Here is a 14495-nt window from a genome sequence, read left to right on the forward strand (position 1 = left end):
GGTGATATTTGTATATATTATGGTAACTTATTTAATATACTTTTTTATTGAAATAAAGGTGAATGGGAAACAAAAGAGAAGACTCATTCCACTTCATTATTGCAGAGCAATGTTCATTCTAGAAATAAAGTTAAAGATGGATCTAAGAAATGGGTGGAGCAGAGCTTGGCCTTTTTTAGAAACTAGAGTGCCAGATTAATGCTTTGTAAAACAGAACACCCAGTCACTAACTTGTAGAGGGGTGGAAATACAACATGGGAAGCCACAACTCTTGAACTGGACAAAAAGTCATAAAGTGCCCTAGCTTCCTCTTACCTTTTTATTAATTCCTGAGTAATCCCACTTCCTATGTTACTTGTATAGCATGTCTTTCACTATCATCTCTAGAGTTGTAAAAATACATACTCTATGTTTAATGCTCTTCAGCTGTAGATCTCACAGCATTTTATATGCCCACAGGAACAGTTATATTGAATTTTAGAATGAATACATCCTACAGAATTTTTATACCAACCTATAGCAGGCATGTCCAACTCCATTAAACTCTATAGATTCTGAAAGCAATTTATATAGAACTTTACTTGTTTAATCTCCATTATATTATACAGGAGTTGCAATAAGGGAAGATAAAGTACTGTAAATATCTGCATGCCTGTTATTGGAATGGGGTAGCTGAGTCACTAAGAAGTTTCATAACTTAGCTAAGGCACCACAATAAGTTAGTGATTAGAGCCAGGAATAAAACGCAGCTTTCCTAGCTCTGAGACATGTACTCTGTTCTGTGTCCTATTTTAGATTATATGCAGGTGTATCCAAATTTAGGGAAACCTTACACAGGAAAAAAAAAGGAAATTCCATGATTTTTACAATGCATAAAAATAGAGGGGCAAATGTGACAGCAATAACAAAAAAAATAATCACAACAGGTAAGGGTTACTTTAAAGCATTCTGCACGAATGATCCTCACTTCCTTTGTATTATGTAGTATTTACTAATGAATGTGGTCCGTGGGGTTAATAGTGCAGTACTTGTATGAACCATGCTTCAGGAAAAATGCTTGGTTTAAAAAAAAGTTTTTGTTTGTTATAAAAAATAAAAACAGTATGCCTGAAGTAGAGAAAAGACTCCCCACTACTACAGCAAATCCATAAATCTGACCCCTGTAACTCTTGAGATCCCTGACTGAAAGGATTCTAGTACTGAACACCGGTAGTGAGGTGGCAAGTCTGATCAGGTACAATTAACGGGTCTCCAAATCCTACTATTCTTTAGTCATTTGTCTGTAGAGACGATTGAGATAAGGCTCTGCAGTGTGTGTCTGTCAAAATTTTTATTCCTGGGTTCAGGCCAACTGCTGTCCTGTACATGCTTACCTCTACAAAATGTATTCAAATGTATTGTTACAAAGAGCTATCTTCAGGGACCTGCACAAAGTAAAGCATTGGTGCTTCATGTGATCATCATCTATAAATTATACAGCAGGACGGGTGGGGGAAAAGGTTCATTGGCTGAGGAAAGTAGACTGACACTATAGCTACACTACAGAACCTACATTGATATAAACTTTAGTATAGAAGCAGCCTACACTGACAGGAGTTTTTTCTGTTGCACAACATCTCTATGAACAACATTAGCTATATAGACAGAAGGACTCTATTGGCCTAGCTGCATCTACATTGGGGGCTTTATCAACATAGCTATGATGGTCAGGGGGATGGGTTTTTTCATACCCCTGACCAATGTAACTTGTATTGACATAGCTAAGGGTACACCACGCCTGAGGCAATCGTCAGTGGAGGAGGGTGAGGAATGTTAGATCCCTCAATGCATTTTCAACGTGTGTAGGGAGGACTAGAAGACAAGGGAGGTCACTGATGTGTTGGGCAGAGCAGGTAAAAAGAGGGGGTCCTTGAAGCACAAGGGCCTGTGGTACTGCACACCTGGCACTCATCTAGCCAGCCCTAATACTGCACCATTTTTAATCAGAAAAATTATTTAGGAAAGCTTTCCATCAGGAAGGATGGACACATCAAATTTGCCTACTCGACTTCAGATATCACTGGTCTCCCCCTCTTTTGTATACATTTCCTTATCTATCAGTAATGCAACAAGGTCTTTATTTATGATGCCCACTGTCCCACATTAAGAATTTTTCATTTTAAATCCTCTCAATACTATATATTAGCGGTTATGTGCCATCATGTAAGAGGAATTGAATATTTCTATACAGCAGAGAAACAACATTGCATAGTACCTTAAAGACAACATATTCTTGAGTTAAGTTCTTAATATAATCAATTTAACATCACACTAAAGTTTACTGCAACTTTATAATATTTTCCTTTTCTGATTCACACATTGTTCTTCCTGGTACTAGTTAATGAAGGATGGTGTTGCAATGCTATGTTTCTGCCAGTCTATTCCTAGACTTTAAGGTCAGAAGAGACCACTGTGATCATCTAGTCTGACCTACTGCACATTGCGGACCACGGAACCTCACCCAAGCCTGAAATAGACCCCTAACCTCTGCCTCAAAGCCAAAAGACTGCATGTGGCATACATTGTGATTATTGAAAACATACAGACCTTTTTGTTACTATCCAAAGCAGTCTCATTAAAGCAAGACCCTGTACAGACATAAGCTAGGTACAACCACCATCATACAAAATATCAATTTTACTTCTACTATAGCAAACTCAGCTCTTTGCAGAGAAGGCTTCTGTTAAGAGGCACGAAATGAAAATAATGTGATTATGAGCTTAACTTGGATCACTACTCATGTGACAGCTCTGGACAAAGAGCTTATGGCATAGTATAAGTGAAAAACAACAGAGAGATTATGTGCCTGCATTTTTGTAATGCTGATTATTATTTTTTAGCCTGATAGTAAATACTGCACAACTGCAGAACTTTGCAACACAGGATTATCACAACTGTACCAAAGAAAAGTTATAGAAAATTAAAATAGGCGGAGAGCCACAGTGTGCTCTCACTTGTTCTTGTGCAACTCCACTGCTTTCAAAAGGCTTGTCTGAGTGTATAGTATCAGAAATCAGAATTTGAAACATAGTCTTCAGTTTATTCAGTGTGAGTAGTTATGCATATACAAGTAGTCTCTCCTTTCATGCCTGGGTGCCTCACTGAATTCAGTAGGAGAGGGTGTATGAGAGAAAGTAAGGTCTACTGGAGCAGATCCAGAAAAAGGCATTTAACTCACTGAATTTTATTTCCACAATTAACTGAATTAACATTTGCCTGTTCTCATCACATCTGCCTATCCCTTGTAACTAGTTCAGCATACTCACTTTCTTAATGAACAGCAGATAGCTGTGCAGAAAGAAATCACGTCCTTTCCTTATTTGAGATTTATTGTGTGTACTTATAATATGGAGTGTGAAACTGTACAGAAGGCCAAAATATAATAAAAGAAAAAGCCTTGTATGGACAGAGATACTATGAGTTTCTCTCCACATCCATAACAATGATAGGGGTGGAAATATTCAAGCTCAGTGAGGACCCTCTACTTCTCTCTGGCTGAGCTCCATTTTGAAGTTGCCAGTCAGGGAATTCTCCCTTCAGTACACAGACCCTAATTCAGTATCTCCCACTGGGACACTCTGAGGGTCACTCTGCATTCTCTGTGCTTCCCGATATTCTCCAACCTCTAAGTGCAGTATGTCGTAGCTAGGTTAGGCAGACTCTCAGAAAACAGATGTGATTCTATGAATCCCATTAAAAAGCTCTCTCGGGATGCTCTTACTGGAACCTCTTGACATCTGAAAACTAGTAGGGAAACCTACTTTTTCTGGTCAGATCCTTTTTCTTCAGTTACATTCTTTTATGGACTACTGAAAAGTGAGGTAGGCATGATCAATTCTGTATCCTCTGCTCCCATCCTAGGATTTGCTGTGGCCAGGAATTGAAGCCCAGGTTCTTTCTTATTAGTGGTGGATATTGAAAGAGGTGCTCCTGCATGAGGCTGGAGTGTCCCAGAACTTTTTTCCTGCTCCCTCAACAGCTTCTTCGAATCTCCCACCTTCTCCCCTGGCTCCCACTACCTGCCCCTCCCTTCTAAGTAACTGCCCCTCCCTACCTGCCCCTCCCTTCTAAGTAACTAGACCTAGAGGCAGCCCTGTGCCATTCAGGGGAACATTCCTTACTCTATTTAACACAAGTATTCCTTGAATGGCCCTCTGCTTCCCAGCTCTATCAAACCAGAGGATCAATATATGAGGTTGGGGAGGAAGATGAGGGGAACACAGCTCCACCTCTCTGCTACAAGCAGAGTGGGGATCCCTCCCTCATGCCTCTGACTTGGGTAAGTAATGCTCCTTACAGTTCTCCCTCCTGCTTGGCTGGTGCAATGAGAAGTTCCCAACCTCTTTAAATCTAATCATACCACATTATCATATTTAATCAGCCCTTGGATCAGCAACTAAGGAATAATTAAGATACTGACAGCATTTCCCAGCTCTCCATAGCTTTCTCCTTGCTGCCAAAATGAAACATATATATAAAACAATGGCAAACCAACCCTAATATTCCTTAGACTAAACCTTTAAAATAAACCCTACTGAAAATGTGATTATGGTGCTCTGGTTTTTTTTTCCAAGTCCCTTCTTCAGCGCACACCACAGAATTTTAATATGATGATTACTTTTGATCGGTTGTTTACTAGAGGTGAAGCAGCCTAAACCCAGGGGGACTTGCTTTTCCAGTTCTTACTCATCCTTGGTGATGTAAATTACATGCCTGTATTTTTTTTTAAAAAAATATTCAACCATATTACACAGTAAATATTTATACCACAAATTTACCTGAACATTAATCATCTTATGAAGAGAATCTATGCTCACTTCTGCACTAAATTATTTCACCAATAGATAAACTAAACTAAATATTAAATTTCCCATTGAGATTGCATAAGAATTTATTTCATTCATTCCTTCAAAAGTAATCATAGTGCCAGAACTAATTTCACAATGTGAAGTAGTATAATGAAAAGTGCTGGAATGACTCCAGCAGAATTTTTAACTTCCTTCAATACAGTATACTGTAATTAAGCAAGAGCAGAAAGAGCTTCTGAGATCTTTTTGAAACATGTATAAAATATATTAATTTAACTGAATAGCTTTTTACGTAATGTGGTGATATCCTGCATGTTTTATTTGCTGTTCAAATCATATCACATATACTTTTGTTATAACAAAAGTGGCAGTGGATTTGGTTTCTTGTCCTTCCATTTTATTCAGTTCATTTGCTTCTGCCTAACATTAAGAGTACAGCCAGTTTACCTCCTTCAGAAACTGCTTTAGTCAATCACTTTGGTAACATAGCCATAGAAAACATTACATACAAAGGGCCTAATTCTTCACTGCTTTGCTCTCTGTGTAGTCCAATAGGAATAGTAGTATTTCACACACACTTTGCAATCTGTGAATAATGTATATTGGGTTAATCCCAGTCCAAGGCTATGTCTACATTGACGATGGCAATCGATTTATCCGGTTCAACTGAGCAGAAATAAAGACCCACTCAATCAATCTGGAAGCCGATTTAATAAAACCACTCCGAAAAAAGAGTAATGCTGCGTCAACAGGTATGCATTTGCCATTGGCGCAGCATACTGGAGACTGCGCACAGAACAGAATTTAGGAAGTCGACACAAGTTACACAATCTATGTAGCTTGCGTAACTCCTGTCAACTGCTGCCAAATTTGCCAGTAAGTGTAGACCAGGCCTAATTCTTCCCTCTAGACTGCATCATCTGCTTCTCTGAATTGTCGGAGAAGGAATCTGAGTCTCAGTATACACATTTTATCTCATGATCTCATTTTAAAGTATTACTAAAAATAACAAAGGTACATTAACATTCTGAGAATGGGTTGTAAGATTCTATCTTTTGCCTGCATGATGGGGCTGATGCCGGAAAAAAGCACATTAAATTTCCTTTGTAAACAAATTCTCTTGACATTTTGAATGCTTGCAAAATACAGTCATTGTTCCTAATGTCAGAAAATCTTGTCATTAACATGTTGGACTCTCCTTTCTCTTTGGTGTGTTGTAAGTATGCTTCACATACAGCGAATGGAATGCTGTCCTTCCTGTTTTAACTCATGGAGAATGGATTCTGAAGCTCCAAAAAGTGGTTGAGATTGGGGGTTGAACTAGATGACCTCCTGATCTTCTATGATTCTATGATCCTCCAACATCCCTTGGCATGGTCATATTCTTTGCTATGAAGACTGCAGCACTTGGGAAGTTCACTTGCTTTTTTTCTTTTTTCTTTTCCAGATCACAGCTCAGAGCATTTGTCCCGCTTCATCAACAAATGTTCCAACCTCAACCCTTTATGCCTCCTATTTATGTTCACCTCTTATACAGTTCCTGATCTGCCCTTCTAAAAATATACTAGTGTGTTTGACAGTAATCACACTGTACTAGCAATATCAGCAATAATGTTTTGAACTGTGATAATGTGCCATCTCCTCAGCAATAAGAGAGAAAACTAAGGGATAGGTGGGGCATAACAGGTACTACCAGCTGGGAGAGAGAAAGATGCAGCCATTTGTACAAGTGGCCACTTTGGGTATGTCTACACAGCTGCTGAAAGCAACAGGCTAACGCTATCATATCTTGGGCTAGTGCACTAAAAATAGATGTGTAGATGTTGCTTTGACAGTTGGGCTCAGGCTCTGAAGCACACGCCACTCCCTAGGCTTCAGAGCCTGCGCTCCAGCCCAAGCCGGAATATCCACATCGTTATTTTGTTAATGAGCTAGCATGAGTCCCACTAGCACAAATCTGTGGGGCCAGGCTGGAAGACTCGATCCCAGCAGCTGTGTAGACAGACTGTTAAGGGCTACAGCTCCTTGGGCTCTGCCAAATTTTAGTGGGCCAGACCAAGAACAGTTGCTAGTAGGAAAAAAAAATCCTTTAAGGGGACAACCTTGCACTTGGGAGAGTACTAGGGATCACAAAGTCACCAAGAAGGGACTGCTTCTCTGTGTTGTACAACTCACCATTGTATCACATGGATCATTACAGTACAATATTATATATTTATATGATGTTAATATGTATTAATTGTGAACATAGGAATTGCCAGACTGGATCAGACTTATAGTCCTTCTAGCTCAGTACTCTGTCTCCAGCAGTGACCAGCACTAGATGCTTCAGAGAGGTGCAACAAACCTCACAGGAAGCAGATGGATGGTAATTTGTCCCCTTTAAGGTCTCATCCTAATCCCCAATAGTTAGAGAATAGTTTAACCATGAAGCATGCAGCTTTATATCCACTCCAAAACTTTTTATTTAGAAAACTATTTATTTATAACTCTGGGTATTTTCATTTTTATATACAAAATCCCTCTGCTAAGTATTTGACATTATTTATATTAATATTCTAGCACTTTTTCTTTTAAATAAGAATGTCAAGCTGCAAATTTGACATGTTATAGATGTTAACTCCCTGTTACATGCAGAAAATAAACATTCTGCATATGTGACCTGGTTTTCCAGCTTCAATATAAAAGATTATGCCTTCGGTTTTCAGTAGTGTTATGCATATCAGGCCATTCATTTAACCATTGCTTCCCAAAATAACTTAGCCCATCTTCCATTCTTTTAGTTTTCAGTTTCTCATACATCATATTTTGTTTGGTTACTTCCACAAATGTCCCACGTTAGCAATTCTCACAGGTAGTCATCTTTGGCTATAACAGCCACTTTCTGTGTCAATACTTTTTACTTCAATCCTGCAGTAATTTACCATATTTTTAAAAAAGGCATTAGAAGGGTTTGAGAAGGGCATACTCTGTGGAGCAATTTGTATACTAATATTTGTTTCATTGCTGTGTAGCATACAAAACTTACAATTAGTCAAATAATTTTTGCTGCCTGTTTGTTATAAACTATTCAATCTAAAGGTTCAACCACATCACCTCATTTGACTTTGATATTATTGCAGGGATTAATTTGGCCTAAACACTCTGCATTTCCTATCCCAATATGGTATTAAGAATACTGAAGTGGGGCCGTGATTCAGAGTCAGCTTTGTTGCATTAATATAATACCATCAGTGTGTTACTCAACACAGGTCTGCAGAAAGCTTACACCACAAAATAGCTATTCAGTTAATCTTTCTGAGCACTGAGAGCTCCATTTGCTGGTACATTACCAAGAAAACGTATCAAAATGACTTAAGAATTGCTCATTTCTTTCAGTGTCAAAATGATCAATTATGAGTCAAACAAAAATGTTAGATCTCATTAAGTCAGAAATGAAATCCATGAAATTTGAAAACCTTTTGCTTGGACTGTAGAGGCAGTAAAGAATAAACAAGGTTACTACCAGTAACTGCTGTTCTTCGAGATGTGTTGCTCATGTCCATTCCATTATAGGTGTGTGCACACCTCCGTGCATAGCTACCGTAACTTTTTTCCCCTTAGCAGATCCCATAGGGCCAGCTCCGACGCCCCCTAGAGCCCTGCACACATGCCACGCGGTATATGAAATGCTGCCAGCCCTACACCCCCTCAGTCCCTTCTTTCTGCCAACTCTGGGAGTGGTGACTGGAGGTGGTTGTGGAATGGACATGAGCAACACATCTCGAAGAACAGCAGTTACTGGAAGAAGAAAACAAGGTTACTTACGAGTGCTTGCTCATGTCCATTCCACTATAGGTGACTAACAAGCAATACCTTGGAGGTGGGTCAGAGTTACCAGTGAGACAGCCGCCCCAGCACTGCTCTGCCGAATCCCGCATCTTCTCTTGCCTGCTGAATGATGGTGTAGTGGCACCGACGACCAGGTGGCAGCTCTGCAGATGTCTTGCATGGGCACTCTTTCCAGAAAGGCTGCAGACGAAGCTTGAGCTCTGGTTGAGTGCACTGTGATGGTTTCTGGAAGCGACACCTTTGCCTGCTCGTATCAGAACCTGATGCACATTATCCAAGAGGAGATGCGCTGGGTGGAGACAGGTGAGCCTTTCATCAGGTCGGACACTGCGACAAAGAGGTGCGTTGATCTCCGGAATGGCTTTGTATGCTCGATGTAGAAGGCCAGGGCCAGTCTCATGTCCAGCGAATGCCATCTCCTCTTCTCCTCCGAACCGTGAGGTTTGGAAAAAAACACAGGGAGAAAAATATCCTGAATAGAATGAAATTGGGAAACCACCTTAGGCAGAAAGGTGGCACTGAGTGGTCTTGGGTGACTGCTTCATCCGGCGAGGAGGAGGAGGATTGAAGGGGTGCAGCCTGAAGTGGCGCCCCTTCTTGTTGACGAGCGGTACCCACAGAGGTCCCCTCTTGTAGGTCCAAATCATTGTCCGAGGGTGGGTGATGGACCTTCCTCGGCACCAGAAGCAGTGATCGTACCCCCAAGGACTTAACAGATTGGGGTCCCGGCCCCACCTGGAAACCCCAGGGATCCCAATAAGGCCATTGGGGTGGTCACTGCCCTTGAGGACATCCGGGGGCTACCTGCATCGGGGGCTCTGGCACCTTTTGTCGACAGCCGCTCATCCGATGACTACCACCCTGAAGGACTCTGACGCAGCATTGGAGTCCGAGGACTTTGCCCTGCGGTACCAAGCCGGGGGGGGGGGGGGGGGGGAGTGGTGTCCCGAGTCACAGGCGCTCCGTTTCTCTGGAGAATGCCCTCATGATGTGGCCAACCTTGACGCCGACGAGGGACGCCTTTGGCACCATGAACGGTGCCGGTGTGCAGGGTCGCGCTTTAAGGAGCTAGATGTACCGGAGCGTCGTCTCGGTACCGATGACTTTCGGTGCAGCTTGCCTCTCAGCTCCATGTCAACTTTCAGCGACCTGGTTCGGCACTGCCTCAGTTCGGGTGAACTCCTCGGTACCAAGTCCATCTCTGACAACCGGGTTCTGTGCCGCCTCGGTGAGGGCGAACTCTTTGATGCCGGGACTTCCTCCGATAACCAGGTTCTGCACCACTTCGGTGTGGGTGAACTCCTCGGTGCCGGGGAGCGGGAATGGGAACTGTCTGTGGAGCAACGCCTGGCAGGCAACCTCAACCAGTGCCATTGGCTGGCGTGAGCTGCTCCCAGTGCTGGGGATCGACATCGGCGTCGGGAGGGAGACTCCGTGCCCCGTGTCTGTGCAGGTCAGTCCAACAACCCCGACCTGAAGCGACTGCTAGGGGAGCGGCACTGCTCCACCCTAGGTGATCATCTGGCGGGAGATCTTCCTCCCTGTACCGGGAATCTCCTCAGCCACTCAGAGGGACCCAACGCAGATTTCCCCTGCGACACCAGCACCTTCTACCTCAGCGGAGGGTGGAGCAGAGGCAAGGCCAACAAGGCTCTTGCCACCTGAAAGGCCTCCAGTGTCAATGGCGCCGGCAGAGCCAGAAGGGCTCCCCCACTCCCAGGAGTCGGAGGCGGCTCCCTGACTGGAGACGCTGGCTCCAGAGATACGGTCTCTACGGGCCAACCTTGGTGAGGCTCGGCACTTGACCCCATTTAGACAGCGTGGGGGAGTGTCTGTGTTTCCTGCGCTGCTTCCTCTTCTTCTTCTGCACCAGGGAAGCGGTGCAGTGCCGAGTTACAGTCAGTGCTGAAAGCACACTCTATATTGACTCCACACTCGGTACCGAGATGGAGCGGGTTGGCTCGGAGGCCGGGTGAAGTGCTGCCTCCATAAGCAAGGCTTTCAAATGGATTTCTCTGTCCTTTTGAGTCCTTGGTTTGAAAACCTTGCAGATCTTACACTTGTCCTTACAGTGAGCTTCCCCCAAACACTTCAGGGAGCTGTCGTGGGGGTTGCTGAGTGGGAAAGCCTTCCCGCAGGAGGCACATGGTTTGAAGTCCGGTGACTGGGGCATACCCAGGTCTCGGCTAAGTCCCAGCCGGGACTACCCTAATCTCTAACTACCACTGTTAACTACTTAACTTAGCTATCTAAGGATAAGTAACAGAAAAAAGAAAGTCCAGAACATGGGAAATAGCACTTGCAAGGCAAGCAAGGATAGTTCCAGCAACTGTCACAGGCGGAAAGAAGGAACTGAGGGAGCGTAGGGCCGGCAGCGTCTCATATACCGTGGCATGTGCGCAGGGCTCCAGGGGGTGTCAGAGCCGGCCCTATGGGATCTGCTAAGGGGAAAAAGTTCCAGTAGCTGTGCACGGAGGTGTGCACACACCTATAATGGAATGGACATGAGAAGCGCTCGAAGAAGAATTAAATACCACAGTAGTCTAAAATCAAACTGAACATGACACCATATAGGTTAGGAAAGCAATGGCACCAAAAATGTATTAAAGAAAGAATAACATTTTATATAGTGAGACTTGTCTTGAGTAACAAAATTTGGTTGCTACCTGATGATGGTCTTCTAATGTAGATGCAGCAGAATCTGCTTGTTACATTTGACCAGTCGCCTACAATGAGAAGTTGCCTAATATCTCTTGTGCCAGTTTCACTGTAAACTGAAACATCGACGGGCATAGATTATTCTCCATTACACTGCTAACCCCCAAAATCTGACTATCATGGGGGGTGGGGAGGGAGGGGAGTTATATGGGCCTGACCCTGCTCCCAATAAATGATGACAGCAAAACTTCCATTGACTACAATAAGCAAGGATCACGCCTTAATATGTTTGCAAGAGCTTCTTCTTATAATGCTAAGATTAATGGAATTGGGAAAGATGATTCAAACAATTTAATAGACTACTGTAGAAAGAATTAATTCCCTAGAATTATTCTGAACATACTAATGGAAGTTATATCAACCATCACACTATCTATAATCACATAAAGTGCAGCCAGAGGACATAAAAATCTGCAATCCAGTCCTCGGTCTCCAAAAAATATCCTGCACTTCATTTATCACTTAAATATTCTGCTTGCCCATTTATTAGCCTTAAGTTTGATAAATTTACCTTTTCTTAAAAAAACCCCCACAGATTTCAATTTTTTTTTTTTTTTTTAAAAAGAGGAATAACTTTTTCCCCCCTAAAGAAAGTATCTCTCTGCCCAATTAACCTTTTGTCCCCTCAAATATGCTAGGATGGTTACATTTCCAAAACGAGTCATTCCCTTACTAGTAAGTGTTTTGGTTTTATGAATGATGGGATAGACAAATACAATGTTGCCTCTTAGCAACCTAAAAATCTATCCACAGTAAAAGCTGGGGAGTTAATTATTTTTGGAGAAGGGGAAAAGTTAACTGAAATACACATTTACAAATAGGTTATAAAGAGTTAATAAATTATTAATAGATGTTATGAGCATGATACAGATATGAGTATTATCAGCACTTCAATAGAAAGAGTTAAAACCATTTGATTTATATACCATTTATAAGCAAACTACTAACCTACCGGAGTCTACAATAGTTTTTAACAATTGGTTAACCTCTTAAGACATCTATTAATTTATTAACCCTGTATACACCTTTTATAAATGTAATTCTTAACTAATTCTTAGGAGATGCATCAATCACCATGGTATTTAGGCACAAACCATTATCTTAGTTTTTGTGACATAATCATATAAACTTATTATGCAGATGAATATCTGATACCAAAACTATATCAAATGAAATTAGCATTCAAAACAGAGTCAAGGGAGTGCAACAATGCTTATTTAATCTCCTTCTCAGCACAGATGTCTACAATATGTTAAATATTTGAAGAGACATTTCTAGCTTTTCACCAAATCATAAAACAGACACTCTTAGCTATTAAAGACCCCATGCAATGCCTTTGGAAAATTTCTACTGGGGTAATTACATGGAGCCAAATCCTAGCCACCTCTACCATGCCTGAGCAAATAGACCTTGCAAAGTGCGAGTCAGGAGAGGTAGAATCCTCTCCTCTACATGAAGTACCACATGCTATAGCAGCAGCTATGGCTGCTGCATCCCTCCTTCCCTTGCAGAGATTTTACATCAGTGGATCACTATACCATACCACAGTCGTACCATACCATACCACAGCCATACCATATCACAGTGGCCCATTTTCCCACTCCCAAGACTACTCGGTAGTGATGTGAAGAGTTAACCCACAGCACTTCTCTTTTTTGTGCAGGTCTATACCCCACCCCATATTTTCTTCAGGGCCTTCCACTCCACACAGTGAAAGCAGAGTGGTTCTTCTGCATTTAAGCCTTCTGCACCTGCAATGGAAGGGCAGGTTTTGGCTCAGTCTATTTTACATTCCCCTTTAGGTTCAACTGGGGAAAATCTCACTTCTCCTAAGAAATTGCTGAGTAATGTTATTAGTGCAGCCTGACCACTGAATTCCACTCCAAAGTTGGATGTATTTCAGAATATAAAGTATTTGGGGATCATTCTCAATGACCAAGCACTGTATTAGTTATGTGCTGAGAATTTCACAAACTTTTAGGGTTTCCCTTTCAGCTGGTGGAGCAATGTAGGTCTAGCAAAAAAGTTTCTAACCTGAGTTGGTAGTCTGGCACCGCAGCAAGCTCCCAAATTTGGTCTTTGAAACATTTTCCATGGAAATGACCTTTCCTTCATCAAGGGGAGTGCATGAATGCCCCCATGTCTCACATTTCATCAAAATTCAAACTGAATGAGCATTTTCACAGTGCGCTATTTCTCACTGAAATACTGGCAACAAGTCCTCTCTTTATGAGAAGGCTGTACACACAGAAATGTCAGATGTTTAGAAACATGATTTCAGTTTAAAGTTCAAGTTAAAAAATTGCGTGACTGAGTTTCAAGTCTACTTTGAATCAAGACCCTTTGAGTCTGTGGTTTTTATGGGTGTTTTTTCTACTCTACTCCTACTTCAAGCTAGAGGATGTTGCAGCATTTCAAAGATGACTGCGAGAGCTTTTAGGATAACTTTTTTAATTAACAAGAAGAAATAAAATGTAATGTAAACATAATATTGCTGCTGTGATAATCTAGCCTGGCTTTAGTCTGTCTCAGAACCTGCAACTGATTCCTCTCTGTATGCGGGAGAAAACAAATGAGAGAGTCAGCAGGAAGCATAGGACACTTTGTATTTTTCTACAAGATGTGTGCGAATTTTAAACATCCAGCTGAAGTTTATTATAACAAAGTCAACTTTGGAGGATGATGGGTGGGGAATCTGCCCTCTTGTACAATCAGCAGAAAAAGAAAAATGGCAGATTGTCATTTATTCATTTAAAATAATCTATTAAATATGGAAAGGCTGTACAACAGTAGATGAAGTTGAACTACTCATTGAAAAATGCCTTTAAAATGGTTAATCAAATTCTCACTAGCAGCTACACATGGAGTAATTGCTGACCACATCCAGATATTTTCCACCATGCTGTCACTTTATCTTATACAGCAGGAGTTCATGTGTCTTCAGAGAAGTGTGTGATCCCATAAGCAGGCAGGATCATGTGAATGAACTCAGAGGCTCCTTGGTAATTACAGCCTCACTTCAATGTGAACTCTCCATAAGGAGACCTTGAGGGAATGGCCCTGAATGAGGCAAATTTGAAAAACTGATCAGAGAGATTT

At 41.8% G+C, this 14495-nt stretch overlaps 1 long non-coding RNA gene across 1 annotated transcript in view; it reads right to left on the reverse strand.

Annotated features, from left to right (window-relative positions):
• LOC137146761 (uncharacterized) overlaps positions 1 to 14495 on the reverse strand; it is a 76152-nt gene that overhangs the window by 59210 nt on the left and 2447 nt on the right. The gene's annotated exons all lie outside the window — the stretch shown is intronic.

This window comes from Emydura macquarii, unplaced genomic scaffold, assembly GCF_026122565.2.
Source record: "Emydura macquarii macquarii isolate MOO-44397 ecotype Brisbane River unplaced genomic scaffold, CSIRO-AGI_Emac_v2 contig_480, whole genome shotgun sequence".
NCBI lineage: Eukaryota > Metazoa > Chordata > Testudines > Chelidae > Emydura > Emydura macquarii.